At 35.2% G+C, this 27,280-nt stretch overlaps 1 protein-coding gene across 4 annotated transcripts in view; it reads right to left on the bottom strand.

Moving 5' to 3' along the window:
• The window catches only part of PTN (pleiotrophin), a 130,228-nt gene that overhangs the window by 75,830 nt on the left and 27,118 nt on the right, over positions 1 to 27,280 (bottom strand). The window contains exon 1 of one of the 4 annotated variants that reach the window (XM_074267825.1): positions 5,354 to 5,372. The exons of the other annotated variants lie outside the window; for them this stretch is intronic. The gene's annotated coding sequence lies outside the window, so the exon portion shown is untranslated. Of the gene's footprint in view, positions 1 to 5,353; positions 5,373 to 27,280 lie in introns of those variants that run through there. 4 annotated transcript variants of the gene reach the window in all.

Here is a 27,280-nt window from a genome sequence, read left to right as displayed (position 1 = left end):
CATTGCTACCACAAATTCCCTTTACATGTATACTTTCTGCCCCATGTTATGTTCTTTTTCCCCCTTCTTTTGTTATTTCATTCTCTCTCTCTATGTGATCTATGAATTCCCTAAGACAAAGAGCACATAATCTTTGCTTATTGTGTATCCTAAATGATTTCTTATCTCAAGCCTCCTCCCACTGATGAATTTTGTAGTTAGAAGCTGAAATCCAGAGAAGGTCAATGATTTAAGATCACATACCTAATTTCTATGGAAAGGGGATTAAAATCCAGGTTTGCTGACTCAGGGGCCAATGTTCAAGCTACCTCCTCCTACAGTGATGCCATTAGCAGTAAAGAAGGGTTCTAGGTGTACTCCCTAACGTAGAGAAAATTCCTAAAATAGATGTGATTTTCCAATGGCCTTGACTTGAGTCTCCACTGGTATGCTTCCTCACAAGATGGTCACTAGAGAATCAATTTAATTAGAAATTTATAGAAAGGGATATTCACTGATGTGGCAAAATAACAAAAGTTGGTACAAACCCTTCAAAAATCTTTGTGATACCCTCTCCTCTAAGTACCTGTAGGGTCCAAATGGAAGTTCAAATTTAGAGAGTTCATATAATAAAGGGTTAACTCATAGGTCCTAGTTGTTTAAAGTCCCTTTCTCCTATTTATAGAGTACCAAAAAAAATTCCCATTAAGCTTGTAAATCTGAAATCAGTTTGTCTTTGGTTCCCAATGCAGACAATGCTGCTGGCTTATCTGTGGGTGCTTCCCCAGACTCCAATGGGAACAAGGGAGATCCAGTATCTTGCATGATCATAAATGAACTGGTCATGCAGTCTCTCTAACCTTTTAAAGCTTGAATGTCCTACTCTAGTCACAATTAGAGATTTGGGGAAAGAAATGTATCCAAAGCTTCTTATTCCATTCCCTTTATTCATCCCTTAGTGGACTCTCCTCAGATTTGTGCTAGGAAAGTACACATGTTCCAATTACTGGAATAATTTTCTATTCCAGCTCACTAGATATTTTATATAAGTTATAATGAAATCCCAAGGTCAAAATGGAGCAAACCACTTGTTTGGCATCATTTTACCTTATCAAAATGCTTTGGGAATTCTTTGCATTATTTTAAAGTCTCTTGAATAAATGAATGAATGGCATATATTTTTATCTAGTTAAATTATCAGGATAAAATCAAAAAGGGTAGTTTTGACTTTTACAATTGAATTCTCCTCTATATCTAGGATAGTGTAGGATAGTGATTAGCACATAGTTAGTGGTCAGTTAATCAATTTAAGAACCGAAACAGCCTAGACCTGAAGTATTTTGAATACATCAAACACTATATTTCTCCTATTCAAAGCCCCTGCCAAAGCTACATCTACTCCCTTAAGAAAAATGATATATTGGAAAGAACCTGAGTCTGGGTTCCAGTTCTGACCTTGCTATTCTTCAGCCTTAAGATTGTGAGGGGGCACATCATTTAAATGTGCCTCCAAATACCAATTTAAGCTTCATGAGGAAAAATCCAGGTTGTTTTTGTCTATTTGTCCATATCATTGAAGCATGCAAAATGCTCTGTCCAGAGTAGGCGTTCAACAAATATTTGCTGCCTTGAATTAATGAATACAAACAATGTGAAGACAACTAATCCGGTTTATCCAGAACAAAATAATTTGTCAGCCACAAAGTGCTAAATATATTCATGTGTGCTGTTTTATTTCTACCTATGGTGTCAATTAAATGCTATTACCTTATTTCCAATCATGTACAGGCTATGTCCATTTTTATCAGATATTCTTCAACAACTACTTATTGACTGACAGCTATCAGTTCCTTCTAAATTCATCATATTGTAATAAAGTGCTGATTGGCTCACCCTACTTATCTCTATAAATTTTGAGCCCGATTCTTACTTTCTCTGGCTCTTACTTTCTTTATTAAAAATGAAGAAACAATGAAATGACTTGTAATGCCTTCTCCAAATCTAACATTCTGTGACTTCATAGGAAAAGTTAATCTTTATTCATATATTATCTGTTACAATAAAAGTGAAATGCTATATAAACAGAACCCATTTTTAAATTTTTGAGGAAGCATAATACCACAGAAAAGGTGCCACAACCAGAATCAAGTTCCTGGGTTTCAAGAGCTAAACCTCATATGTATTACTTTGAGCTAGTCACAATGTCTCTTAGTTTTCCTATCACTAATATGAGGGGATTAAACTGGTTTCTAGAGTCCCTTTCAGCTAAAGTTCTATGAGGCTATGAACTTCACTCTTTGCCTTCATTATTTTGGATTATACTTGGGAACCTGCTTAATAATATTTAAGCATATTTAATGATGTCAAGCTGCTCATCACCATACATGCATATTTTTAAACTAATATTTTCTCAGTGATGTTTACAGAGCTGTGAATCATGGAATATTATATTCTCAGAAAAACCAAAATTATAAATGGAGGGCAACAGAAAGATGCCCAGTAGGTAGAAACAGAACCTAAAATTACCAACTATGACTTAAGAATGAGAAATACTAAAAATAAAAGACATAGATAAGATGCATTGGTCCACTAAGGAAGTGGTCCAGTGGTGTACCAACTATGAGAAATAAACAGATTGCATACATGTTGCATTTATATCCTCAGGATACTAAAAGATCTAAAGGGTGTCCTCTTGTGCATTGAGTAGATTCCCAATGGAAGGCTTATGGAAAGATATACAAAGGAAACAGCATAAAATGAAATGTCAAAAAAGAGATGCAATCTGCATTGATGGAAGATGGCATGAGACTGATTCAATCTGAGATTTGTAAAATTATAAGTATTGGACTTAAATGTGTTTTAAAATTATTTCTTCTATGATAAAACAAAACAGCAAAAATAATTCTTTTAAAATAAAATTTGTGTCTGATCTCAGTGTATTAAAGCTGTTCATTATGAGAACCACTGAATATATACTCAAAGCAAACATCTAGAAGAAAAAAAGCATAAAATCTCCTTAGAAAATTCACATGATCAGCAAGAAAAAAAAGGTTTCTGCTGTTGTTAGTTTAGAATCTACTAAGATTCTAAAATACTAAAAATCTACTTATTGTCACAGAAAAAAGCGGGGAATTAAACCATGTGTATAGAAGCTTTATCACCTTTAAATAGTAATTAAGTTGTCAATACATCCTAAAGACATTTTGACTAGAAGTTAAAAAGTGCACATCAAGTTGAAAGATGTTTTCTGCTGAAACCAGAGCAGAAAATTAGAGTTAGATTATGCAAGGATATAAACAATTGAGGATTAGTGAGAACATCACTAAATTGTATGGAGACGTTTATATATTTTATTTTAAACTTGTTCTTTAGTACTAAATGCTGTACTTTTAAATATTTGTGTTTAGCTGCTTTCATGGAGTTCTTTTTTGTTGTTTGGGATTGATTTTGTTTTCTCTTGAGTAGAAAAGCAACTAGTGTTCCCTTCAGCTAATTATACTTTTAAGAAGCTTATCTGTATAGTGTAAAGTCACAGACAAAATTCCCTATATCTGATGGCAATAGCAGATTACATTTGAGTGAAAATTCCTTAATGGATAACAAAATCAACAACAGAAGAATCTATACATAAATATGTGTACACTTATATACAGACATATATATATGTGTGTGTATATATGTAATATCTTCTTGAACATTGAAAAAAATCTTATGTGAAAACCTATAATAAAATAGAAATAAGCATCACATGCAATTAAAATAATACCTTAACACTAGGAAGGCATTCTGCCCCATAAAGGCTATTCAGGAAAGTTCCTGATAAAAGAGAGAAACGATTCCTATATAGACTACATACTCTATTAACATGGAGTCTTTTATCCTAAAGCCTGGGAAAGGCCCCTTGTGCAATTTACACAAATAATGACTCTTATATTAAGTCACTACACATTATCTTGACATTCCAAGTGTTGTTGACTGACAAGAAGGACTTTCATCTTTTCCCCTTTCTCTGATCTCCATCCTTCTCTTCTCTCTCTCTCTCTCTTTGCTTTGCATCTTCTGAAAGCCAAGTTTTTACAGAGTTACTCCAGGTTACAATGTGTTGTCCCTAGTGGAAATCAGAAACTTTAATTCAAAAAGTGGCTACTCTTGACCTCTGACCCTGCCGCCACCCACTCTGACACTCCCATCCTTTTTCCATCTCCATGGAAATGAATAGCCAAGTGGAAAAATGGGAGCAAGTGAAGTCTAAAGCTATTCACAGAGCCCCCTGAGAGAAAGATGAATGAAACTCATTCATCAACGAGCAGGAGATGGAGAAAGCATTACTCACTGCAAAGCAAGCGGAGAAACAGAGAGGGAGAGAGAGGACGAAAGCCAGAGAAATAGAGAGGGGTAAAAGGATAGCAGGAAGGGAGCACATGATGGAGAAAAAAAAATGTTATGCAAGTTGAACAAGAAAACTAAAAAAAATGAGTGCCCAGTTTCCAAAAAATGGACTATATGAAGAAAGGATTCACATCCCTAGAATATCCTCTACATACAAGAAGATTGGGAGAATGAAAAAGCAAAAAAGGTAGAGGCTTGGATACAGAGCAGCTGTCCAGAATTTTTGCTTAAATGGTCTGGGTAACCTATTGATTTTGAATGGGAGTGTGAAGCTATGTTGGACTTCAAAGAGATAGCCATGGCTGGCTGCCCCAGGCACTCTGAATTCCTGAAACAGTTTGGAATGGAGGAGCTCATCTATTCTGTCCCATAGTTCAGAAGTAGCATTAGGTGATCGGAGGCTGCAGAATCACAGAATCTGAGAGTGGGGAGGGAGGTTAGTAACTAGATTTATAGACTCATGCATAAATTCAGAATTCCACTTCCAACAACTGAGTCCCCTGTATATAATATTTTTTTGAAAATGAAGATACATTAAAATAAAATCATTTTAGAGCTGGAATTGATCTGAAAGGTCTCCATTTTTAAAGAGAGTTCAGCAGCCAAATTTATAGATTCATGTATGGAGTTAGAATTCCAGCTAAAAGTATGAGCCAATAGCAATGTAACCAATGAGTAGTAGAGAAGCAGAAGTGCCTGGATCACTTCTAACAGCTGAGTCCCCTGTATATAAGATTTAATTTTGAAATGAAGATATGTTAAAGTAAAATAGGGTATACTATTATGAAACATGCCTTCTCACTATTATATGTAATGAATTATTTTTAATTGATTTTTCCTGCATATACAATAATCATTAAGAGAAATCTCATTTTCTTACAAGATCACAACTGAAATAGACGGACTCTGAAGTTTCTTCCAACTCTAGATCCTATTATCACAGTTTTAAAGCTGGCATTTGCTTTAGAAGCCTTCATTTACCTACCTTTCAAACAGCTTTTGGCTGAACAAGGACATCTTCAATTCTCTGCACCTTCAATTAAAAACAAGGTCATCTACTTACTGAGATAGTCTGACAATCACAAACCTGATGAATCTACTCAAATGTTCTTGACCCTAAACTGCTTCATGAATGTACTTTACTAGCCTAATTGGAGTCTACCTTTGAGCAATACAAGTGGTTTATCCCCTTCATGTCTTTTCCTTTTCCCATAGATGGACTTTATCTGTTTGGTTTTTTTGTTTGTTTGTTTTGTTTTTTTTAACTCAATTTCTCTATGTCACCCAGGATGAAACTGAAGCAGTTTCCCACAGGCTCAATCTTACTCCCCATCAACAAAGGATCTTTCACCCTGCACTGGTTTGTTTCAGGCAGCTAAGTAGCATAATGGATAGGGGACTGATCTCAGGAATATTTGAGTTTAAATCCAATCTCAGACATTTACTAACTGAATAACCCTGGCCAAGTCAATTAATTCTCTAAGTTTCATATACTATAAAATGAGAAGAATAATAGCACCAACACTGCAGGGTTGTCATGAGGTTCAAATGACTTAAATTTTTTAAAAATATATATTTAGTCCAGTATCTGGTACTTAGTAGTTCTAAAAATATTTATTTCCCTCTCTCTCCCATTCTTGTTAAGGAGCCTGATGGCCCAAAGCTGTCAATGTGATGTTGCAGACCCTGTATCAGCTAACCCTGCAACTCAGAACCCCTAAATTGAAGCAATCCACTAGCCTCAGCCACCTCTGAGGCAGGGATTTACTGAAATACACAACCATGCTTGACTTGACTTTATCTAAACAAAGAGAAGTTTAAAGAATGGGACAGAAACTTAATGGTGTGGTAAGAGAGTTAAATTATGTTAATATGGGCTACCTGTAAATCACCTCCTTGCTCTCTAGATTAAGTCAATTTTTAGATAAAATTAATCTCATTTGCTCTTTTGCCACCTCCTCTCCCACATACCTCCTATTTTAGATATAAAAAGTTCATTTAAAATGAATGGGATCACAAAAAGGTAAGAACCTCAGGAAAATCCATTTATGCTTGTAGGAACAAGTTATGACAGATGCGTTCTTTGTGTAGGTATAATCACCCACTCAGTCATTCTTTCAACAAGTACTTTTCAGTGGCCTAGCATGATATTATATCTCATTATCAAAAGGGATGTGGTCCAAATCTTGAATCCCCATCATCATCAATCAGATAACAAGACCCCCAAGCTATTCATTATCTAAAGAAGCACCTAAAAAATGACTATCTGCCATGTGTGTATGAAATAGGAATCCAACTTTGAAGACTTAATAGAAAGCTGAAATTTGTAGATTGCAATTGTCTACTGGCATTCAAATGATAGATCTTTTTCTTTTAAGCATTAAGACAAAGTTTCCTCCAGCAATTCTCATTATCTACCAGATGGAAAGATATGCTATTCTACATGAATATGTTTAAAAAATAAATTTAAAAAATCTGTTGATCAAAACAAACAATATCCTTCAGCTAAATACTCAAACAAGAGATGTTATCTTTGGGTGAAAGAACCATAAACAATTGATAACCCTTTAAGTTAAAGAAGTATTGGAGATCATCTAATTCAAAAGAAAGAAACCATAATTTAAAGCATAGTGAGCCCGAAGGAGCTTTTGCTGCACCAGACTTTTTAATAGATGATGAAATTGAGCTCCAGACAGATTATGTGAGATGCTTAAATTCTTACAGGTTATAAGCAACAGAGGTTAGATTGAATCCTGGTCCTTTGACTCTAGAACCAAAACTCATTCTACTTTTTACTGCCATCCTTTAATGGAATGAAATTGAGCATGAAACCAAAGGACAGCTTTGGTTTTTACTTGCTATTAGACTAAATCACTTGATAAACTCAGTTTTCTCATCTGTAAAGTGACTTCTCAAACAGCTCTTCACTCTAAATCTGTGATTGAATAGCTTGGAATTCAATTCACATAGATTCTTAAAGATAGAAGTATCTTCAGTGGCCATCTAGTCTAACACACACCTTTATAAGACCTCTACCATGATATACTATTACTTCTTGTACTAAACATCAGTAACTTTGGGGTGTTTACAGATCTCTGTAGATCATCTATTTCAGTTCCCTGCCATCAAAACAATCTCATTATAACACTATAGATGGATGGTTTTTATGGGTAAACCCCAGCCTTTTCAACCCCAGCAAAAGCTTTTACATTCCTTAACTTAGAAAAGCTCAGAGATTGTACTTACTGGTGCCTTTGGCTTTTTGTCATCTCCTGAGACCTAAGTTTCCAGATTTTAGAAGTTAAAATAGAGGTCAGGGTCTCACTAGGATGCTAAGAAAAAGCAAGACAAGATCAGAATTTTAGAAGTGGAGAAGAACAGGAGTCCAATTCTTTATTTTAACAATGAATACACAGACTCAGAAAAATTTTTAACTTCTCCAAGTTTATACTGAAAGCAAGTAGCAATGTCAGAATTTGAGCCCAATTTTACCAACTATGAATTCATCATTTTCCAGACTTCAATTCTCACCAACAAGTGAATTCCTAAAGAAAACACAATTACTTCCTAATTTTATACTTCAATACAGTGATGACATTCAGAGGAGGAGGAATTTGACAATATAAGTGAATATCCCATACAACCGAAAATGATCCCATCTACCCATGAAATTAAAATACAAGCATCCTGGTTCCCCTTCACCTCACATCCTCCAATTCACAGCTTCCCATGGAAAAGAAATCAAAAATAGAAGAGATTGTAGAAGCAAAGTAGATTCAACTCCTTTCAGGCCCTCAGCCAGATCCTCATTAAGCCCTGGACATGTGAGCCAATGCTTATTTTCATGGCTGGTCTAACCTAAATCTGCCCTTCCTGAAACACTAGCCTTTGTCCTCCCGATCTACATCTCTAAATAGGGATTTGGGTGAGAGTGACACCAAGGGGCTCATTATTAGAGACCCATTATTATGAAATTGATGGGCTCTAAATCTTTCTGTTTGAAAGCTATTAAAGGGAAAAATCGCTATTTGATTTTAGAATCATTATTTCCTTAGGAAATCAGATTTCAAATGAGAAGGGGGTGGAGAGATAAAAGAAGAATGCTTTCGCCCCAATTCACCTCCTCTTCCTTCAGGAGGGGAAGGTCATCCATACTCAGCAAAGGCTAATTATATAAATAAGATACCCTGGCTCAGGCTCCAGCCTCCTGGGAGCAAAGAGAGCTGGGAATAAATGAGACCCTTTGCAAACTGAAAAAAAGCCTATTGAAAACATGCCGGAGCTGATGGTTACACAGTTTAACCCAATGATTTTTTTTATGTCAAAAAAGAAAATGTGGACCCAGGAAAACAAAGGCTCTCAAGTTTCAGTGTTCCCCAGGATTTTGGAGTGTGTTAAGAGCTCATTTATTACTTCCATTGTTAGTTTCTCCTCTTCATCATATGCCAATGACTATAACACTAGTTGCATACAGTAATGATGTTCTGTACATCCCCTCACCTGCTAAGCCTTCCATGTTTCATTTCCCTTCCCTTTACTTTACACTATATATTCCCTCCTTTCCTCTACCTCCTGGAATTCTTGGTGTCTTTCAAAAGGAAACTCAAATTTAATCTCCTGCATTAATCCTTTCTCCAATCCCTTCCCACCCATGCTCTAAATTACTACTATCTCCCTACTGAAGTTAAGTGGACACAGATAGATAGATAGATAGATAGATAGATAGATAGATAGATAGACTAGACAGACAGACAGATAGATGATGGATAGATGATAGAAAGAGCTAGCATCGGACAGATAGATAGACAGATGACTGACCACAGATATGTATATATGGTATGTGTATATTACCACACACATGTGTGAACTATGTATGTGAGAACACATACAAAGTTATGGGTATGGATATGTAATTTTATAGCCTGGCACCTAGTAGGCAATAATAAATGCCTGTTGGTTAATGGTTGATTCTCTTTCTCCCTTTTCCTGAGAGTCAAGATGCTCAAGTTTTCAAATACTATCAGTATTAGGTACTTAGCAGTAGGAGACCATCAATTTCTCTGAGTCCCAGTTTACTCATCTAATAGCTTCTATCTCACAAACTATAATATTAATTAACTTGGAATTATCTAGTCTTTCAGATAAAGCAGGATTTATAATATCAATCTGGCAACAATGAAGCTAGAAAATAATCATGTAAATGAACTAACGGGTGTAAAACTGACTAGCAAATTTTAAGACAGCCTTTGATAAATGAGAGTTTACTCACAGGAGGATAGACTATATGGTCAAGGGCCTCAAAAATACATTATTTTGAAGAACACTTGAAGAAACTGAAATAGTAGATTAATGGGCAAGATGACTGTAATGTTTATAAGCACAGACATGTACACATACATCTACATATGTTAAGATATAAATAAACATATTTAGTTGTAGCTATATATGTGTGTATATTTATTGTTCATTCTGAATTTAAACTTCAAATATAATAGGCATTTCCATATACATAGTAAAAGTTCATGTATTCTTGTTCATGAAATAGTAAATTTTTATAACATATATTGTGATTTTCCTAAAACTACGATCTTCAAATACTTGAAGTCTGTGTTGAGGGAGAAGAATTAGCCTTATCCTGTTTGGTTCCAGAGGACAGAACTAACGCCAGGGGGTGAAAATTACAAGGGACATAGATTCCATCTCAATACAATAAATAAATTCTTAATAACTGCAGGTAACTTAGAATGGGGTGCTTCCTTGGTGAGGAAGGTAGACAACAAAAATTGAGTTTTCCATCAATAGAAGAGGATTAAAAAATGGGATTGTAGACTAATTATGCAATATCCTCCCCCCAAGTCTCTTGCTCTTAATGTTCTTCTCTCTAAATTATATTATTTTCACTTAGTTGAATAAATGTTGTGCTTTCTCAGGAAAATTTTAATTTTAGGTCTTCAAGGGCATTAGGTATTTTTTTTTCTTTTTGTAACCTCACGACCAGTATTTCATTTTTGTCTTTGTTATATCTAGCACCTAAGTGCTTGGCACATAGTAAAAACTTAATAAATGTTAATTAAATTGAATTGAATTTGTCAGGGATAATGTAGAGAAAATTGCTCAGTCAGGTAATACAGTAGTTACACTAATTGACCCTTCAAGTCTCTGGATTTTTAAGATGTGATTCTGCTTCTCTGGGATTCAGTTTGCTCAAACCCTCAGGGTTTGAAAAGAGTAGTCCCTGACCTTTCTGAATAAGAAAATTACTTTAAGGTTAAAGAGCTCCACATTTTAGGAAACATTCATAACATAGAGTTATAATCAGTACTCATTAACTGAGAAATCAATCAATCAACAAACGTTTACTAAATACTTAAGATATGACAGGCATTGTACTAAGCACCATGAATACAAAGAAAGGCAGAAATAAGCCCTGTTCTTGTCAACAGGCAATCACAATGACAGGAGACCTAGGTGAAAACCAGGTTTATTATAGGACAAATGAACATGCACGTGGATCCCAAAGTGTTCCCAGAAATTTACATTTTTATAATAGAAGGACAAGGGGAAGAGAGGATACCTGGAAGGGGTGTGACATGGGGGAATGGTGCAGCAAAGATGGGTAAAAAACAAGACCACTCCCCATAGGGAAAAGCAAGGGGAGGGCAAAGGCCTTATTCTTTTCTCCTAGGAAGATACTATGAAGATAGAAGGATCTGCTTGTCTCCAAAGGATCCAAGGTGCACAAGAATTATCCCAGACTGAAACAGACTATTGCCCATTTTATCTCCCAAGAACACACAAGGTGTCCAGCTTGGGGTGCAACAACAAATTATGTCAGCTCAGGAGGCGCTTCTCCCGCCATATTCAGGGCTTCTAACATGCTCTGGGTCCAGTGTTTTTGGAAAGCATGGCAACTCAAAAATTCAGGTTCAGGGAACTCCTTAACAGCTTACCATAGAAAACAGCAATAATATTGATTTTTGAAAGAAGACAAGGCATAAGTTGCCTGGCATGGGAGACAACCAGGATAAAGACTGAAGATGGAGTGCCTGTCCGATAAGTGTAGCTCCTCCAGAACCTGTAGCTCACAAGTTGGGAAACACTGGGCCAAATGACTGTTAAGGTCCTTCTCACTCTAGCATTTGGCTTTCTATGGGGTATCAAAGCTGATCTAAAAATCAATAAACAAGTATATATTAGGCACCTACTGTAGACCAAAAGCTCGACAAATCACTAGGGACTGGAAGACAGAAATGAAATATTGCTTGTTCTCTCTCAAGGAACTTTGTGTATGCATATACATGCATGTATGTAGTTTATGTATCTATATAAAACACATACATACACATATAATAAATATTCCATCTACAATGGTGCTCAGCAGTATACATTAGGCCAAGGAATTGGTAACTGAGAGGATGCCCATCAATTGGAGAATGTCTGAATAAGTTGTGATATATGAATGTTATGGAATATTATTGTTCTATAAGAAATGATCAACAAGATGATTTTAGAGACTTCTGGAGAGAATTACATGAATTGATGCTAAGTGAAAAGAACAGAACCGGGAAATCATTGTACACAACAACAACAAATCAATTCTGACAGATGTAACTCTTTTCAACAGCAACAGGCCAGTTCCAATGGTCTTTGGTAGAAAGAATAATCTGCATTCAGAGAGAGGATTGTGGGAACCGAGTGTAGATCATAAAATAACATTTTCATTTTTTTGTTGTTATTTGCTTTTTATTTTATTTCTTTTTTTTTCTTTTTGATTTGATTTTTCTTGTGCAGCATGATAAATGTGGAAATATGTATAAAAGTATTGTACATGTTTAATATATGTTAAATTACTTGCCTTCTGGGTTGGGTGAGGGGAAGGAGGGAGGAAAAAATTTGGAACACAAGATTTAAGGGTACTTGTTGAAAACTATGCATATATTTTAAAAATAAAAAATCTAAAACAAAAGTATACATTAGGCCAGTTCTAAACTAGCTTCCTCACCATTTCAACAAGTTGGTTTGAACAGGAAGAAGAAGGAGAATACCCTGGAGGGAAGCCCCTTCCAGCTTTAAAATCTCTTAGCATGCTACAGTCCTAGTATAATCAGCAATCCTACTGTCTACTTTCCATCTGATCTATAATTTACCAACATGTTTATATGTGGTTTTCTAATTGGGCATCAGTGAAAACAGACCAGCACTACCAGTGAATTCAGGAAAATAACCTTTGAAAATTCCAGAAACCAATAGATTTTTAATTCCTACTATAAGGTGTTCCTAGACTTTAAAGTCTGAGGCGCTTAATTTTTGTACTATGAAGCTCAGAAGCCAAAAAGAACAAAGGGCTTGTCTCACACCTAAGCAGCAGGCCACCACAATAATCTGGCAAGAGTGCGATATATCTCTTTGATATCCTCTTTCCCCCATGGCCCGAAATTATCTTCAGGTCTGCTGCTTGTTGCCAGAAATTCCACCATTAAAAACTCCACTGTATCTCCAATTAAGAAGAAAATACACAAAATAATGATGAGCAGGAATTCTCCTTGTCCAAAGAATAGCCCAGAAATGGAAGGGACTTGAGACTGTGCTACATTAGGCTTAGTGAAAGAACTTAATTGTTCTTAAATGTTTCTTAGGCTGGAGAAGAAAAGGCTCTGGAAAAATATGATAGGCTTTCTCATGGAAGACAGATAAGAGCTTCCTTGCTTGGCTCTAGAGATAAGAGCTTGGAGTAAGGGTAGATATAAAGACACCAATTTAAGCACAGTATAAGGAAATTTTTAATAACTTAAGAAGGGAATGGCCTGTCTCTGGGAACAGTGTGCTCCATAAAGAGAAGAGAGTAAACAAACACAAGCTGAATGCCCACCTGTAGGATATGGTGCAGAAGAGATCTTTGTTTAGGTACATTCCAGTCTTGGAGGTCCCTTCAATTATGAGCCTGACAGTTTGTTTTCATGAATTGAGAAAAAGCTAACTAGTATTGTTTAGATCAAAGAATTTTCTCATGGCCCATGTGAAGGGTCAAGAAGGTGAACCCAGACAACCATTTATTCATTCAATGGCAAAGATCTAAAAATTAACTGCTGCAGCTAAGGTTTTTATGCACAATTTTTCAACAGCTGTATAGAACAAATGTATTATGTAGCCTACATGCAAAAATAGGATTTTAATTCTTCAAAGATCATTGTTTGATCTCTTTGTATCTTCCTTGCCTTGAAAACTGTAATCTCTCCATACTTCAGTAGATGATCTTACAAGTTGCTACAAAAATCAATTACTTCTTGCTCATTCCTCAATTTTGAACAGAACCAATGGCATCCCAAAGTAAACGTCTTGACTCATGAACGAACTAGATTCAAGTAAGGCTCAGTTGTCTTTCTCTTCCAAAGTCACTGAAGCCCAGGGGCAGGATAAGAGTCTGAAAGCCAGCTGACAGCTCAGGATCTTTAATGTCTAACCAAGCCCTAAGCAAGCCATAGCATTTGCTTCAGTCCCCTTAATGGCCAAACCCTTCCTCCTCTATCTAGGCTGGTTCTTTTAGTCACTGAACCTATCCAAAATACTTCTTAGCTTGGTAGGATCTACTAGAACTTACAGCCCATTGCCATATCATTCTGAAACCCAGGCTTAAGTTCATAAAATAATCAGGCTTTGGACTGAGATTTTAGCAGTGAGTCACAAACATCATATTCAGATCACTGAGCCATTTCATTTTTTATACTAAACTTTCTCACAAGACCTGAGTGCCAAGAATAGGATACTATGACACAGCTCTACTATTAGCTCTGAAACAGTTCAACACAATGGGCAGGACTCACGCGACCCAGTTGGAAGGAACGGAAGATAGCAGATATATACTCAATAAAATGATAAATCAATAAGCACCAGTAAAGGACCAACTATATACCAGATTGTAAAATGAGGGCCAGTTAGATGGCAAAATGGATGATGTGCTAGGCCCAAAAACAAGACTTCTTCCCAAGTTCAAATCTGGCCTCCAACCTTTATTAAATATATGACCCTAAGTAAGTCACTTAATTCTTTTTGCCTCAGTTTTTTCATTTTAAAATGAACTAGAGAGGGAAATGGCAAACTACTCTAGTATCTTTGCCAAGAAAACCCCAAATGGGGACATAGTTGAAACAACTGAACAAGAACTGTAAAATTAAAGCTAGGATTCAATAATAACTAAATTTCCTTCTAACTCTCATAATCCATTATTGAACAAATTCAACAAATATACATCAAATTCTTACTATGGTCAAGATACTACACTAGGTACTAGTGTTTTTTTTTCTAAAATTTTTCTTTATTATGATCCAGAGCTATGATTTTCTCAATGCAAGGAACTTCTAGATGAAGTTCTAATGATGATGAAGAGGAAGTACTAATACAGATCAATAATTTATCTGTTGTATTCATATAGATAGATTTAAATAAATATTTAAAGCAAGTAAGCAAAATTAAACATCATTGATTCAATATGTGTGTGTGTGTGTGTATATATATATATATATGTATGTATATGTATGTATACACAAAAAAAGTACATATATATACACATGCACATGATATCCCAAAGTTTTAACATTAAGACTTTGGGGACATCCTGTATATAATAAACATACTTGCACACAAGCAGGAATATATATACATAATATACACATGAATAAACACATACACACAGACACTAAGAATTATGAGAGTTGAAAAAGTCTTCAAAGAATACTTGGTGTTCTCCCTTATTTTATAAATAAGAAAACTGAAATCCCAAAAGGCAAATCTATTTGCTCTATTATGAAGTGGCAGGTTAGGAGCATAACTGTCATAGACCAAATTCTCTTCCTGTCATATCACTTGATATTCTCAATTTAAGGGCACATAAAGGCTCTAGGATGGCTCCCATGAGCACAAACAAGTTCCTGTGAAATTCTATCAAGTATTTTCCATGATTGCATAAGCTGGGGTTATGCAATAGAAGACTGTTTTATAAGATGGGCCAAAATCACCTCTCATTTCAAACTGCAGCCTCATTTTTTTTAATTATGAAGTATTTTTTTAAATGGCCCATCCAATATTTAAGAGGATAATGAAGGGTGGAAAAGGACTCTTTTCTTTGTTTTAGAACTGATATTCCAGAGAGAACACAATTCAAGCTCATAATAGAAAGAGATTGTCAAGGCAGAGGGAATAGAGTTCTCATAGGGAGTATAGAATTTCAAGAAATAGGCCCCCAAAGCATTACCTTTCCTGCAAATTAACCAGCTGCCAGGCCTGGTAAATATCATAAATCTCCAAAAACAGGGCCAGCACTCATGAGGTAATCCAGGTGTTGGACCATCCAGGATGCTGAAATGTGCAAGGCCAGCACTGCCCTTGCCAAATGGGGTCACAATGGATCGTCTGTGCTCTAGCTTCCCAAGGCCCTTAATGGGAATGCACACAATGAATTGCTTTGTCAGTCATTAAGCTGGGCCTGCCCAGATTTAGGGTAGGATTCCCCCAGAGTATTTCCCCAAGGTTTACACACACTTACACACATACATATTCACACACACACATGCATACATGCAAAATGCATCTGAAAACAAACGGGTAAGCTTTTGCTTTTCCTAGAATGCATCATGGTAAATAATTGAATATGTTGAATCAATTAAATATAACTAATAGTTCATAGAAGAGAAAGACCCTAAATTCATTCTATTCACTCACCACCTCTGGTTCTGTGGATTTTCACCTCTTCCATTCCAACCCCAAATAGATCTTAGTTTGTTATTTCCACTCTAAGTTTTAATTTCCTCATCTTAAAATTTATTTCCATCTAAAAGAAAAGAATGCCTAGAACTTTTGCCCAGCTCCCTTGAGGGGCATGAATTGCAGTATGTTTATAATAAGCTTTATAAACAGAAGTTCCAATTCTTCATTTAAGGAATTTAACCTTAAAGTTGATTTTTTTTTAACTTTCAAAAAAAAAAGTCAAAGAAGAAAGGCTGGTTAACCAAGAGAAAATTTGAATGCAAATATTCTTATAATGTTGGGAAAAATGAGGAGGGTCCCCAGAATTTTGGAGGGATCCCCAGCTCCAAACCAGTGGGAAGAGCTGGATAAGAGATTCACAGGTGGGACAGGAATGGATGGATGCTTATCTGTATTGTTTGGAGGCTCATTCACATCAGTGAATTCCCAGATATATTTGAGACGAGGAAGGAATGTACCATGATGTGTGAGAATCATTTGGAAGAACTGAAAATGTTTAATCTGAAAAAAGAAAATCTAGGTGGAACATGATGGCTGACAAAGTATTTGAAGGGCTTCCTAAGAGAAAAGGAATTAGATTTCTTCTGACCTATTATTTATGAGAACATCAGTAAAAATAGTGAGTAGAAACTTAAAGAGACACATTTCAGCTTGGACTTTAAAACAAATTTTTCAAACCTTACATATCCAAAAGCGAAATGGGCTAGCTCAGAATGCTTAGTCACCTTTCAATGTAGGTCTCCAAGCTAGATCTTGTTGTATGTCTCTAATCCTAGATGACCACTTGTCAGGATATTGTAAAGAGCATTCCAGTTGAGGTACAAGTTATATTATATGACATCAGAGGTCTTCCATTCCACAACTCTATGAAGCCATACCCAAATCATGAATCCCATCTGGAACATTCCAACAAGTACTCATATTAAATCAAAATCTGCTTTCCCACAATTTCTGCATTCTGTCTTACTCTTCCTATTCTAGAGAGAGGGAAAACAAGTTTAATCTTTCTTACACGTGACTGCTTTAAGTATCTGATAACACTTGTGGTCTCCCCTGCATATTACACACTCCCAGTTCTTTCAGCCTGATACCTTATGAAATGGCTTTTAGTGTCCTTGCCATTCTGGTCATCTCTCTTCTAAATATAGTGCAGGAGGTGAACATCCCTTCTAAAATCTAAGGCCTGAAGTTGGACACCATATTCTAGATAAGGTAAGAACACTATAGTGTACTACAGAGTAATAGTGTTTCTATGCAATATCAGCCTGAGCTCTCTCACCTACAAACATAATTCTGTCTTATTTAACATTGTCCGATAGGACTTTGGGGGGTGGTTTTCACTTATTTTATTGCTTGAAAACTTAGTTAAGTTGTAAGTACAGTACTGGTGGTAACAAGGTAATTTGGAAAGTAGGCCCTTCTTTTAAAATTCAAATGGTCCCTGAGAGAGTTAAGCCCCATTCACACTTTAATGTGTGTTACCTTTTTTAGATAATGGGATCAACCTCCAGTTGGGAACAGTAACTTTTTATAAGGGAACAGGAGCTATGACTGATGTAGGAGGGGGGGAAGAGGAGCAATCTTACAAATGGAGGTCAGACCTTATAGATTTGGGGTTTTTTGTAAACCTATAGAGTAATAAGTTGGCATTAGAAAATCTGAAGGCATAATTATCTCAGAAAGGGAAGAGGATGAGCAACAAAGACATTCTTACATACCTTGAAATTTTGCAAGAGTTTCAACTGCTCTCCAGGTTGACACTTTAATAACCATCTTCTATTTCTAATTCCTATAGCATTACCTGATCCTCTTCCTTCCTTCCTCCCTTCCTCCCTTCCTCCCTTCCTCCCTTCCCCTCCCTCCCTCTCTCTCTCTCTCTCTCTCTCTCTCTCTCTCTCTCTCTCTCTCTCTCTCTCTCTCTCTGTCTTTCTGTCTGACTCTTTCTCTCTCATAGTCTTTCTCTCTTCCTCTGTCTTTTTGTCTCTATCTTTCCATAGGTCTTTGTTTCTGTCTCTCAGTCTCACTCATTCTCTTTAAGAATGTCTCTCTGAGTTGTCTCTCAGCTCTTTAGATAAGCACAACTTCTCCCCTATTCAATAGGAAATGCTCCCTCACTTAGCTGAGGGACATGGACGGAGGTTAGGAGAGATGAAAGCATACTTACAAATATTCTCCATCTTAAAATCTACTATACATTTATAACATGTTCTCTCTTCCTTTCTCTCTTAAATAAAAGGCAATATATAAGTGAAAGATAAAGTAGGGAATGGAAAAAATTTCAGATTTGGAGAAAGGAAAATGGGTTCAAATTCCAGCTTTATCATGCAACCTTTTCCCATTCTGAGTTTCAATTTCTTCAGTCAGTCAACAAATATGTGCTAAATGTTTACTATATGCAGGCACTATGCCCATCTGTAAATTGAGTGAACTCAGCTAGGTGGCCTTTAGAGTCCCTTCACTTCTAAATCTGATGATCTATGATAGCAGCAGATGACAAGTTTCATGATTTTTCAGAAGGAAAAATCACAGCTACCTAGAAAGACTGCATCAGCTCTCATGGAGATTTGGTGAAAAAAATACCTCATTGAACAACATCCTTACTCTTCTATGAGATATACTTTCCTCATCAATGAATAAAAGGGATTACACTAAATGATCTCTGAAGTTCTATCAAACACTAAACATTTTTCTAATTCTAAAAGGCAAGAATCAACCATTGACTGAGGGATGATTCCACTAGTATTTTAAACATCCTTAGACACTAAAGAAGGACATATTTTTTTTCTTTTTCTGAGGCTGGGTTAAGTGACTTGCCCAGGATGTATCAAGCGTCTGAGCGTCTGAGACCAGATTTGAACTCTGGTCCTCCTGAATTCAGGGATGGTGCTCTATCCACTGCACCACCTAGCTGCCCCAAATGAAGGACATATTTTGGGAATATTTATCAGTATTCTTGGAATCCCACCAATGAGAAATCATCTACTTTGCCTACCTACAAGACTGATTGAATGGTAGCAAGTCTATAAAACTACTTCCAAAGCCTTCAATTGTCAGTACACTGAAAGATATTCCCACAGGAATCAGAAACATTTCCTTAATTTATTTTATTCATATTTTTACTTAATTGTCTTCATGTAGCATTTCCTTTAAACCTATCCCTTGCAGAAGGTAAGTCCTAATGGACATTATTATTAGCACTTATAAATAAGTAGTGTCTACTTGATTTATTGAGTTGAATTTAATGATTACCATAATCCTCTTAATTCAGTCTGGTGATCTCTTTCACCAAACCTTAAGGGCTTCTCTCTATGCCTTCTCTAAGTAAGTACTGTCTCAGTAGAAGGGATTTTATACCTCAGTCCACGGAATCATTTTTTGGTGAATTCCATTAATTATACCATTGAATTGAACCATTTCACAAGTGCTAAAAGCAAATATTTACACTCTCATTTTACTCTATTCCCCCTTACACAGCACTATTTATATTTCTTCTTTTGGCTACCCAGATTCTGCTGTAGTCATGAAAATGGAAAACCCAAATTATCTTTTTTACTTGCTTTTATTTTCCATTATCTAAGGATCTAATGCTATGTGTAACACTCACATAATGTTTTAATGCCCATGCGGTTGAAGAAAACCACTTCCATCACTCTAAGACCTCCATGAAGCAGTCGAGGCTCTTATATGGAGTACATCCCATAATTTAATTGATTTTAAAAGAATGCTGAGGCTATGAAGCATGGAAAATGGGGGGGGGTAGAAATTAGGAGATATATTTACTTGAGTTTTGATTTATTTTAATTGAGTTCCTGCACTTCTGGATATTTAACTCATCTCTCTAAAGCTACTAACCATGTCTCAAGGCACAATACAATGATTAATTGTTGTTTAAAATAGCTAGCATTTATAGGGCATTTCAAGTTTACAAAGTGCTTTACAAATATTATTTCATTTTATTCTCCTAACAATCCTGGAAAGTAGGTAATATTATTATCGCCATTTTACCAATAAGGAAACTGAGTCAGAGATTAGTGATTTTCCTAGGGTCCAAGAGTGACTATGTGTCTGAGGTCAGATTTGAATTCAGGTATTGCTGACTTCATTGCTCAATCCACTGTCCATTATCGAACTCAGATGCCTTTCCTACCCTGACATTCATTGATTTAAATAAAAGTTATTAGTTTAATTCAATGCAACAAATAATTATTAAGCACCTATTATGTGAAGAATATTTTGCTGAGTGTTGAGAATGATACAAAGTTTAGACAATTTGTGCTCCTATTAAGCTTTTAGTCTAATAGGAGATAGGCAGAAAAGAGAATTCGTAGATGAGCAAAATTTGTGGGAAGTATGACCAGGAGAGAAAAAGGGATTTGGGTGGATGAGAAATCAAAGTTCTACACTGGGAAAAATGCATTGACAGAACTCTCCAAACTTGCATTTAAAACTGTTGCATTTTAAAATCAATATCAGTAATTATCAGCTTCTGGAGCTTACTGACTATGAATATTATTTAGCACAGATAATGTGTGGGGCCCATAAACCTGTTTCCTGAGGGAATACCATTTTGGAAGATTAAATTTAATGATAACTAATTTTCCCATCAACCCTCCTCTCTTTCCCCCCTCTTTCTTGTCTGTCTCAGGAAAAGTGACAAGTTTAATTAAGCATTTGTTTGTTCAAGACACTGTGCTAAGAGCTAGAGATATAAAAGCAATGAGAGAAATAGACTCTGTCCTCAAAAAATGTACTTTATACTCATGAGGTGCAAATAACATATAAACAAATAAGTTGTCTTAGTTTGGTCTAGAACTGTGATTTTTAATGTGTGGATTATTTCCAATGTGAAACTTCCCTCTAATACTTATTAGCAATTATTCTTTAATTTGCGATCTGTTTTTATCTTTTTGTTTTGAACTTAAACATACACACACAATGCAGACCACACATAGGATTCTTTATTAAACTGTGAATCTCTACTGCACAGAGCTTGTTTTTGCAACTTGTAGTCTTAAAATATTGCCCAGACATATTAACAACTTAGGTGATTTGTTTGAGGGAATACAGTGATTAGAATGTTCACTGGAGTCAGGAGGACCTGAGTTCAAATCCAATATCAGACACTTACTAGAGCTGTATGATCTTGGGCAAGTGACTTAACCCTATTTGTCTCAATTTCCTCATCTGTAAAAATGAACTAGAGAAGGAAATGGCAAACCACTCTAGTATCTTTGTCAAGAAAACCTCAAAATTAGGTCACAATGAGTTGGGACATAATTGGAATGACTGCACCACAACAACCCAGTCAAGTATGTGTTAAAAGCTTGAACACAAGTCTTCAAAAGTCAGAGATAATCAATCAGCTGTTTATTCATTAGAAGGGGGCATATAGCAAGATGTAAGAATAACTTTGTCAAGAAATATGGTTGGCTACACATTTTCCCTAAAAATTAGACACATTTTAATTTGTATATTTATATGATTGTATTCATATATTTCTCTTTCCCTTGAATTTCTCAGACATAAATTTGTTGATGAATTTTTCTCTTTTCTCTAGAAGCATTATCTGTCCTTGGTCTCTATCTTTTGTAGCAGTGCTGTTATGCCTCAGTTTCCCTAAATTGTAATACCTCAGTTTCCCTGGTGGCAACCCCCACATTCTGGCCATTAGGCCTGATATAATTAGAGCTTCAGAGCTCTGACCACTCTACAATTCCAAAGACTTGTAAAACTCCAGATGGCTTATCTCAAATACTTGGGCAGCTTCTGATCCAGACTTCCTGACTCCTGCTGGACCACCTTCTTATCAGAATTTATGATCCTTCTTCCTTACCTCCAACTTGTCAGAACTGAGTTATAGTCCTTCCTGGAATTTCCACTCACTCAGTGCTCTGCTCCCTCCCTTTGCCTTTGTTCCCCTGATCGCTGGAGCCCTATAAAAAGTCTCTAGAATTACTTGCTCATTGCTGGATGCTTTGAGACAGAGTCCCATTCAGCCAGCTGGGGAGTTGGATATGGGTCTTGTTTGGCTGCTGGTCCAACTTCTCCACTATTAAAATATTAAAAACCTCTAATCTCTGTCTTGCCTCAGTTTCTCTGGCATTACAGTGCCAGCTCATTCTTCCTCACAGAATACCTTGTTATTCCACTCTAGATCACTTGAAGAGACTTTGCAGAGAAATCCAGGTTTAGCAAACTTTCTAGGTTGCCAATTCTCATTAAAAAAAACAAGCAAAAAAACCACTATAATATAAATGAGAATGTTAGCATTTAGAAGAATTTTCTTTACTTTTGAGACAATATGTGACATTCCAGTGAATTCCAAGTGGAAAACCAATACTAGCAGATCCTGAAAGCCAAGACTACCATCCATTATATCTTTATTTCTACTGCTAATCTTCTTTGCTATACTTAGTTATAAGTATACATACTGCCAAATAAGCACTAAAGCTATGTGTTTACTAAGGTCTTCTCATGTAGCTAGTCAGAAGGAATAACACAATATTTATTACATTCAATGAAGCTCATTTATTTTATGTAAAGGGAGAGGCCTAAGGATTTAAGTCAGATCAACTTGATAATAACAGAGAAGTTTGCCAAAATGAAATCCTTCACTGCTACCTCCCAAGTGAAGCACTGATTTTTTCCCCTTTTTGGTTCTACAGAGTTCTACCATGTGTGGTTCTACCACACATATTTTTAAACATTTTTTGCTCTTTTCAGAGTGTATCATTTCTCATTCTGCCATTTGGAATGTATATCACTAATCATTTATGTATTTGCTTAATTTTCCCCCCAGCTGTTTATTCTGCCTTCTGAGTCTAACCATGTTAATTTTCCAGAACCCAATATAGTCTAATTGACTAGGTGACTAGTAATATAGTTGATGACTAGAATTAAAATAGTAAGTCTATTTCAGATCAGAAGGTTTCAGATGGGAAGTCTTTTTTCGAAATTTATCTCTCATGAAATGTTTTATGGGAAGGCACTTTATTGACAACAATGCTTTAGTTGCTAGGCACTATGAAAGTTCAATTGAATTGTTATATTCCTCCATGTTCATTGGAACATGGCATTTTCTTTCTTTCCAAAAATTCTGAAAAATAAGAAAATATCAATGACACATACTTATAGTATATACAGACATATGTATATATTTAGTTCCTTATTAAGTTGTGAACTTGTTGACAATATATTATAGAGTAAATGTTGTGACAGATAATGACCAAAGTCTCAAAGCTTAATGCTTGGAGTGGAAGAAAATTAGTTAATTCATTTAAAATACCAATAGCAGCACCATTATAATAGCAAAGAACTGGAAAGAAACTGAATGAGAGAAAAAATATGGTACATGAATTAATGGAATTTTATTGTATAGGATCAAATCATGAGAAAAATATTCAGATAAAAATAGGTAGGCTTTATGAATTGATTCAAAGTGAAGTAAGTAGACATAAAGGAATGATATACACAATAACTACAAAAATGTAAATAAGTCTAAAAGGAAACTAAATTCAGCATAATTTAAATTATCAATCTTGGTTCTGAATAACAGAAAATGAGTATTTTACTCCTCTGAACAGAGAGGAGTCTTAGGGCCTTGTGGGTAAAGAATGTTTCACACAACTGCCAAATACTATTATTTCTGTATTGGTTGCTTTTCTTTAATACTTTTGTATGATAAAGGAAATTTTGTAATGCTGATGGTGGGTACCAAAATGAGGAAATGAACAGATAGAACAAAAAAGCATCAACCAAACTTTTCTAACCATTTGTTTATAGTTCTATTCTCTAGACTAAACTATTGATTTAAAATAAGTCTGCCATGGATAAGGCTCTTAAAAATCATGAGTAAATGAAAAAAGTGTCTTGTGTTCAAAAATCAATTTAATTTTCAAAGGTATCCATTTCTCTCTCTGGAAAATGGGAGATTTGACTAGAAGACTTATAATGCATTTAAACAAATATTGAATACTTATTCTACTTTAATGATATGTGATCTTGCTTTTCACTTATGCTTAATTAGTATTTATTCTTATAATTAGAGGATATAGATCATTAAAATAATATCAGGTGATCATTCCTTCACAATAGAAATACAAACTGAATATTCTAATTAATGAGTTCCCAATTTTTCCTATTTTAGTGTAACATCTGTATGTTTTTTTAATTTATGCATCCAGCTAAATTGAAGACAACCACACATACACATATATGTACTCCTTAGACTATAATATGTTAAAAAATAATAATCCAAGATCAAGAGCTGGAAAAGATCTTAGAGATTATCTAGTCTAATCTATTCCATTTTATAGATGCTAAAATTAATGCTCTGAGAGTTGAGGTGGTGATTACTAGTCAAATCTAGTACTTTTGATTAAAATGCTAGTGTCTAAGGAATTGGTATAACCGAAAGGAATGTGTGAGATAAGACCACAAAAATGACAAATTAAATGTTACAGCTGGAAAAGCATGAGCTTAGGAATCAGATCAAATCCCACCTTAGATATTTAGTATTTATTTGACGTTGAACAAGTCACTTCATTTTCTTAGATCTTGGATTCCTCAACTCTTAACAGGAAAGGTCTGGACAACATAGCCTCCCAGGTGCCTTTCTGAGTAACATGTGTGATTTATGAATTTTTACTATATTTTCTAAATAATGAAGACTGAGCAATTTGAAAATGTTTGAGCAATAGAGATGAACAGAATCATACATTAGGAAGATTAAGCTAGTAGTGGTATGTCAAATAGGAGAAATAAAACTGGAATCATAGAAATAATTTAATAGAGGTAACTGGAACAAATCAGACAAGGGATAATAGGTTTGTGAACAAGAGAACAGAAGAGAAGGTGATAAATGCAAGAGATATTGTAGAAGTACAATCGACCAAAATTGGGGTCAAAAGATTCCTTAAATATGTACCAAACACAAGATTTTTGAATCCGTCATTGAGGTTAACTGTGTATCTTTATTTAGGATACAACAGATAATAAATTGATTATCTTTCCAATAGCTAATGATTCATGAAAGATTACAACTTGAAGCGAAAGATCTTAAAATTTGTAACAACAAAGAACTTTAAACATTGTGATTGTCTTCTCCTTACAGATGAGGAAATTGAGCTCCAAAGAAGTTAAGTGAAACTTTAGTTACAAAATTATTCAGTAGCACCACTGGAATTTGAACCATGTCCTCTGATTCCAAATAGAGAGTTGATTCTCCTATGTATGATATTTTTTGAGATAGGGACTTTACTAGAGGCTCCAGTTGCTTACCTAATAGTTCCCACATTTCTCTGACCTAGGGCATTTTGATCAATCTGCATTGGACTGACATTGTATACTAACATCCTAAACTTTCCTTGGAAAAAATCTGGAAGACAATTTATCCCCAGGATATTGTTTTTATCTCCCTTATTTCTCAACTGAATTGGGAATGGGAAGCCAGACAAGTTTGGCTTTCTGTATTTTCTTGTCTTTTATTAAGACCCAATTTTTGGTCTTAATTTTTGAAAATGGAAAATGGAAATGATTCCCCTGTTACTCTTAATACCATCTTCAATGGGAAATTAACTTTTTTCAGATGGACAATGGGCATATTGTAAATGATGATTCTTCTGCAAACTCTGGCAAGATATAAGGGAAAGGGAGCAGACTGTGGATAAGGAAGAGACAGGAGAGTTATTAAATATCCTCTAAGGGTTGGAAGTCCACTGAGCAGAACCCACAAGGGATTATTTCTTCCTTTCGTGGGCTAGCACTTTGTTTTTCTGCACATATTTTAATCAATATCACTTGGCATTTATTGAATTGTAACAATCTGGCTGTCTCTTACATTATCGTATTGAGTTTCAGAAGTGGCTAAATTTTCCAGTAGAATTTGAATGGCTAAAAGAATGCCTACATACATAATTTTGGCAACACATTTTAGAGTAGAGAAAAAAATAATGTTCTTACAGGCAAATCAAGTAATTATATGAACTAGCCTGCATATATCTACATGCAGCTACTAAAATTACATGAAAACAGGAAGAATGTTTCAGGAACAGGTGAGTATGTTTTTAAGGCAAATTTTAGCAGCTTTTTTTTCCCCAAAAATATAGAGCCAAAAACTTTCTACAGACAAGTTAAATCAGCAAATCTGTAAATACTATTATATATAATACACTAAATGTATACATATAAAATGTATATATCTAATATATACATTTATGTGTGTATATGTGTGTATATATATATATATATATATATATATATATATATATATATATATATACACATACATATATATGTTCTGTCAGCTCTCAAGATCTTAAAAGCCAAAATGAGGTTTGTATTAGCAAAAATTTCATACTTCAAGAAATAAAATGTCTTCCAGAATATGATATCATTATTACAGTTTTAAATTTTCCATAGTTCATCCTAGTAGGAAAACGTCTAAGGAAGTAGATTGTAATCTGCATCCTTGGGGTTTACAAAATTTAGATTGGTCACTGTTTGGTGCTGACTTTGAGCCAAGACATCTCAAGGTAACTATTACTAGGATAATAAAATAGAATAGAGTTAGAATTAAGAGGATACTTAGATAACCATAGCTTCAATTCCTTAATTTTGTAGACTTGATAAATGATCTCATAGAGTTAAGATGTCTTGCCTAGGGTTGGTTAAACAATAATCATGGTCTTGCTAAATCTAGACACCAGCTGCCATTGAAGTATTCTGTTCTTGTTTACAAAAACTAAGAGGATTGAGAAAATCCCATCTCTTGTTTCTATGACCCAAAGGATAAAGGGTGAATTTTAGGTCGGCATAAAAAAATTCATCTTTAGACTTCTACATAACTAACCATTCCTCTTGCCTCTTGTTCAAACAGCCCCTCCCACTCATCTTCCAGTGGCAGTTGTTTCAGTCATTCAGCCCTGGATTCTTAGTCATCATTGTTGCTTGCTTCCTCAGAATAAGTGTTTCCATTTTATCAGTTTTTTTCTTTGTAATCTGAACCTCAGCTTCCTTATCTGTAAAATGGGTATGCTGATTGAACTATTTAACTGACAAGGTCATTGTGAGGGGAGATGCCTTGTAAATATTAATGTACTATTTAAGCATATTGTTATTACTCTGTCTCTGGAATAATACTTTTATTTCCATG

The sequence above is a fragment of the Sminthopsis crassicaudata genome, chromosome 5, assembly GCF_048593235.1.
Source record: "Sminthopsis crassicaudata isolate SCR6 chromosome 5, ASM4859323v1, whole genome shotgun sequence".
Taxonomy (NCBI): domain Eukaryota; kingdom Metazoa; phylum Chordata; class Mammalia; order Dasyuromorphia; family Dasyuridae; genus Sminthopsis; species Sminthopsis crassicaudata.
This window is presented reverse-complemented; position numbering and strand designations above follow the sequence as displayed.